Here is a 6,203-nt window from a genome sequence, read left to right on the forward strand (position 1 = left end):
GGGCTGGCTGGCATGTGGTGCTGGGGGATCGAACTGTGGTCCCTGTGCTTTGCCAAGCTTGTTCTAAGTAGGAGCTTTAGACCACTAAGCCATCTCTCCAGCCCCTGTTGGTAGGTTTTTTACTACATTTTCAATGTCATTTCCTGTTATTGGATTATTCAGAGTTTGTATATCTTCTTGACTCAGCTTTGGCTCTCCATATGTATCTAGGAAACTGTCAATTTCCTCTGTTTTTTATCCTGTGAGACTAAAGACTTTTGAAGTAGGTATTGATGGTCTTCTAAATTTCTATCAGGTCTGTAGTGATTTCACTCTTTTCATTCCTCATTGCATGAATTTGGGGTTTTTTTTTCTTTCCTTTTTTGATAAGGTTGCCTAGAGGTTTATCAATTTTATGTTTTCTTTCAAAGAACTAACTCTTTGATTCAGTTAGTCTTTGTATTGTTTTTTTTCCATTGCATTAATTTCTGCTTGAATCTTTGTAATTTCCTCCTTTGTATGAACTTTGGACTTGACTTGCTCATTTTCTAGGAGCTTGAGGTGCAACATAAGATTGTTCATTTGGTCTTGTTCTGTTTTCCTAATGTGCAAATTTACCACTATAAATTTCCCTCTTAAAACAGCTTTCATTGTATCCCATAGTTTATAGTAAATTGTGTTTGCATTTTCATTTGGTTGTAAATATTTTTTAATTTCTTCTTCAGTTCCTCCCATCTGTGACTCACTGAGTTGTTTAGGAGGTTGTTATTTAATTTCTATGTGTTTATGGTGTTTTGTAGTTTCTTTTGTGAGTAATGTCCAGTTTCATTGCATATGGTCAGATAGTATGCATGAGATAATTTCAATTGTTTTGCATTTACTTAAGTATGCTCTGTGTGCTAGTATATGGTCTATTTTGGAGACCATCCCATGTGCAGCTGAGAAGAATGTGTATTCTGTTGTTGGAGGGTGAAACACTCGGTAAATGACTACTAAGTCCATTTCTTCACAAGTTTGATTTAGTTCTGTTATTATCATTGCTAATTTTTTGCCTAGTTGATCTTTTTGTGAGTGTGGTATGTTAAAATTTCCCATTACAATAATATTATTGCTTAGTTGATTTTTCATGTCTGTTAAAAAATTTGTCTTATATAGGTGTGTGCTCCTACATTGGGTGCATATATATTTATAATTTTTATCTCTTCCCCTTGTAGTTTTCCCTTAACAAGTACATAGTGATCTCCTTTATCTCTTTGAATGATTTTTGGTTTGAAATTGATATTGTCCGCAACCAGAACAGTTACTCTTGCTTTTTTCTAGTTTCCTGTGGCATGGAGAATTGTTTTTCATTCTTTGACTTTCAGTCTGTCAACTTCCTTTTGAGTTAAATGTGTTTCTTGTATACATCATATTGTTAGATTTTGTATCTTTTTGTTGTATTTAGTGCAGGGCCCACAGAGTCTACAGGGTCTCACTACACAGATTGGACTTGTACTGCTGGGATTACAGATGCACGCTACCACACCCAGTGTCAATCACCCTCTCAGCACACCCAGGGGGTGGGGCCAGCACAGAAGGCCAGGGATTGTACTTCCAACCCCTATGTTTGCCTAAGCAGGTGCTTTAATCTGCTGAGCTATCTGGTTGGCTTTGGATTTTGTATCTTAATCCAGTGTGCTAGTCTGTTTCATTTGATTGGTAAATTGAGGCCATTTACATTGATGGTTGTAACTGATACCTATTGGCTTATCTTCATCACAGTATTTCCCTGCCATTTTCTGTACATTTTCTCTCTTTTTAATTACTTGCTCTGTTTGATGATTCTTTTCTGTTGTCACTCTTGAAGCTATGGTTAATTCTATGGATTTGTTTTTTGTTTTGTTTGTAATTTATTTTTATTATGGCCATTTAAAGTTCTATATGCCTCACTTACTGTATGTCAGATTCTTTTCTTATGTTTGGAAAATTTTCTGCTAGTACTTCTGCAAATAGTCTTTTTATGTCATTTGTGCTTGCTCCTGCTATTTCATTGACACCTATTATTTTTATATTATTTTTCTGCTCAATTGTGATTTTCTGGTTCCTCGTTAGTTTTAAGACATTTTTTCTTTCATGCAAATTAGCTACACTGCTATCTTCAAGGTCTGAAAGTCTATCTTCAGTTTCATTCAAGTGATTTTGCCAGCTTTCAATGTAATTCTTTTTTTGTTTTGTTTTGTTTTGGTTTTTTGTTTTTTGCGGAACCAGGGATTGAACTCAGACCCTTGCACTTGCCAGGGAAGCACGTATTCCTCTGAGCCATCTCCTTGGCCCCTTCAATGTAATTCTTAATTTCCTAGATATCTGTTTGAACCTGTCTCAAGCACTTGAATTCTTTCCTCTACTGTTCAGTGTTTCCATCATTTTTCTGTTCAGTCTCGGCATGGTGGTGCACTCTGTAATTCCAGTGCTGGGGAAGCTGAAAACAGGAGGATCACTGTGAGTCTGAGGTAGCTAGTATATACTCTTCAAATAACTACTTTTGATTAGAGTACTTTGTAGGCTAGTTTTAGTTGTTGTAATATGTCCAGTAGAATTCTTCCTGTTGTCTCAGAATTGCAGAAAAGTGGATACAATGGGTATTGAGCAGCTTGTATTCTAAATTCATGAAGCTCATACAAGTTGCAGTCCCTTCAGATTCCTGAAATCATGAGATGTCTTGCCAAAAATTATACCTAAATGTTGAATATCCTTATAGAAAACATTTTACTCCTTTGATTCTGCTGGGGCAGATCATTCTTGCTGATCTGCTTTGTACTAAACAGATTGACAGCATCAGTCTGAGGAGGATATTAACATATATCTATATTAAAGAATAAAAAATAGTAAAAAAGGCGTGGTGTTGGAGTGAGCTGCGGGGCAGGAGCCATGGCAAGACAGGCATTTCGGAAGTTTCTCCTGCTGTTTGACCGCGTGTTGGTTGAAAGGAGCGCCGCTGAAACTGTCACCAAAGGAGGCATTATGCTTCCAGAAAAATCTCAAGGCTGCAGGCAACTGTGGTTGCTGTGGGGTCCGGCTCCAAGGGGAAGGGTGGAGAGATCCAACCAGTTAGTGTGAAAGTTGGAGATAAAGTTCTTCCAGAATATGGAGGCACCAAAGTAGTTCTAGACGACAAGGATTATTTCTTGTTTAGAGATGTTGACATTTTTGGAAAATATGTAGAGTGAAGTAAATCACTGTTGAACTGGCATCACACAACGCTGCCCATTCCACTGAAGTTCTGCGTCTTTCATCATGTACATAATTTCCATGTCTCTTTTATAATAAACTGATGATATCTAAACTAATCACATATATTCGCTAAAATTTAGTTTCACTGTACTGGTGTAAACACTTCCAAATAAAATATGTAAATGAGTGTTTAAAAATATTTAAAAAAAGAAAAAGCATTAGAAACAATTCAAAATTCATGTTAATTTTATGTAGATGCCCTCTCCCTCAAAGACTCAGGAGCTCGTAGGAGGAGACTTGGGGAGGCAACTGGATCCTGAGTACATGATACTCACCAGCAAACGAATCCACTGAGTTTATACTCAGGTGTGATGTTGGGATGTGAAGCCTGGTTGGAGGACAAGGAGCACTAGGGCATCCAATCTACACCCAGCAGAAAATGCACAGGAGATGGCATGAGTGGCACACTGGAAAATGGGGGCTATGCAGATGTGGGTATTCTGAGAGTGAAGTCTCATCCATATTTTTCCACCACTAATCTTCCAGAATATATATATATATATATATATACATAGTTTTAAATAATGTTTGTCTACCAGGTAGGAAATTAACAGACTTCTCTGGGGGATCTGATTTCTCTCAGAGGAAAACACTAAAAATTCAAAGGGCAGATAGTCCTCAAACAAAGCACAGCCAGGTGATCTACTGAAAAGATAACAATGGACAAACCAAGCAAATGATCAGACTCCCTCACATCTGTATAGCTCCAGTGTATAATCTGTCCCTAGTATTCATGCCCCATTACAGAACACTCACACCAAATGAAGCTGACTCATATAAATAAGATATTAAGGACATGATATGGTGTGGGTTTCAAATCCATAAAGTCATTAAGGTTTCCAAATTGCTCACTCTTTGGATCACTCATTCTGAAGGTGGCCAGCTATCATGTTAGGAGAACACTTAGCAGCCCTATGGAAATAATCATTGTAAATGAGCAAAAATGCCTCACCTTTTCCTGAGGAGAATAAGTAGATGTAGTTTAAAGTAGATGATTCAAGAAATAGTAATATAAATGTATACTTTAAGAATAATAAGATCTGGCCTGACAGCTCAGCAGACTAAAGCACTTGATTAGGCAGAGCGCAGGGGACCAGAATTCAATCCCCAGCATGCAGTGCTGGCCCCACCCTGGGTGGCCCTGAGACAGGGACTGAGACTGGGTGTGGTGGCGCGTGCCTGTAATCCCAGCCCTTGGGAGGCAGAACACAGGAGAATCACTGAGTCCAATCTACAAAGTGAGACCCTGTAGACCCTAAATACAGGGAAGAAAAAAGTAATAATAATAGATACAGGTAGGACTGGGCATGTAGCTTGGTAGAAGAGATCTTGCCTAACTTACACCAACCCCTCTTTAGTACCCCCCAAAACTATGGTCGATATTGCCAGTAGTTATAATAATAATAACTAATACTTATATCTATTATCTAATAGTAACTAACAGTTACTAATAGTAGATAAGACTAAAAATAACTATTTGTTGTTTTGAATTTAAAACAAAATGTGCAAACAGGGCTTGGTGGTACACATCTGTAATCCCAGCACTAAGGAGACTGAAGCAGGAGGATCACGAGTTTGACACCATCTTGGGCTACATAGTGTGTGCAAAGATAGCCTGAAACCACATAGCAAGACTTGTCTCAAAAAAAACGGGAAATTTTAATAATAATTTAACATTAATTTATTTCATAAATAGAAATATTATTTGATATTAATAGTGATGACAGATCATAGATTAAATCAACAGATATTATGAGACAGATCTGATAAGGAAAGAAACTAAGTATTTTAAATACTTATTATGTGTAAGGAAAATGGTGGACAGTAAGTAAAAGAAACCCAACTAGCAAATCAGAATCAGTATGCATAGGGAGGTTTATCTGACTCTAATGTCAAAATCTTTTCCACTGTATCACATAATTAACATACTATCCTTCAGAGCAGTGGGATGTTTCCACATTTTTCTTCAAAAGAGATTATTAAATTACACTTTATTGCAAGCCTTATATCAGTTTGATACATATAATTCTCCTTTGTGTATTTTACATAAACATTCAATTGATTTATAACACTATCTGATGTCAGGTAAAGGAAATCCTGATCCCAGTTTACGTGCTCATGTGAATACCAAATTTAAATTTCTGGATTTTTAAAAAATATAGCTTAATTTCCCTAGACACCTCATTAACCTAATGGTGGAAATTAAATCTCAGTCAATTCCAGAATCTCCCACAGGACGCTTTCCTTCAGAGTTATGTTGAAGTTCTGAGGGTAATGGGAGCATGCAAAGAGGAGTCCAGTCCCTTGTTTTTCTGTCCTCTGACCTCATCCCATCCCACCCCAAACATCAGTGGGCACAGGCTGGTATATCACTCCTTATTTTCATCAACAAGGCCAGTGGAAGTTGGGAAGCTGTCCCACCTAATTTTATATGCCACTCAGCACCCTAAATTTCATTACTTATTTCTGTCCCTCTCTGACCTGCAGAAGACTCTTAGAAGGCTTGCACAGCTTCTTCTCTATGATATCACCACTTCCCCAAAAGCCCTTTCCAGAAAGAAAACTGAAAGTTCTGTCTGTTCTCAGATCCACAATGCTACACGGGATTCTGTCTTCTCCCTTTTCAGATATCCAAGCTTTGGGAAAGAGCAGAGTAAATGCCCCTGCCCCAGGGTAACTCTGAGCTATCCTTACCCTTTAAGGTCTCCTGTTGCTCCTTCAATGCAAAATCTTAGGGGAAAATTAAGCCTTACAATAAATCATCAAGATCTTTCCAGACCTTAAGTTCTAAACTTCAAAACACTTCATTCTGCCTTCTCCAACATTTCCTTCTACCTGTCTAGGATTTTTAAAAAACGTATAAATAATATAGTGACCAACTTTGAAAACTGCAAGACCACCACATTGGTACTATGCCACATGCTGGAAGTACAAAGAAAAATGTGCTTCCTTTC

General features: G+C 37.6%; 1 pseudogene; it reads left to right on the forward strand.

The window, feature by feature from the left end:
* The first annotated feature begins 2,886 nt into the window (after window positions 1–2,886).
* Window positions 2,887–3,306, forward strand: LOC101579942 (annotated as a pseudogene).
* Window positions 3,307–6,203: the final 2,897 nt, after the last annotated feature.

This window comes from Octodon degus, unplaced genomic scaffold (assembly GCF_000260255.1).
Source record: "Octodon degus isolate 3935 unplaced genomic scaffold, OctDeg1.0 scaffold00276, whole genome shotgun sequence".
Taxonomy (NCBI): Eukaryota; Metazoa; Chordata; class Mammalia; order Rodentia; family Octodontidae; genus Octodon; species Octodon degus.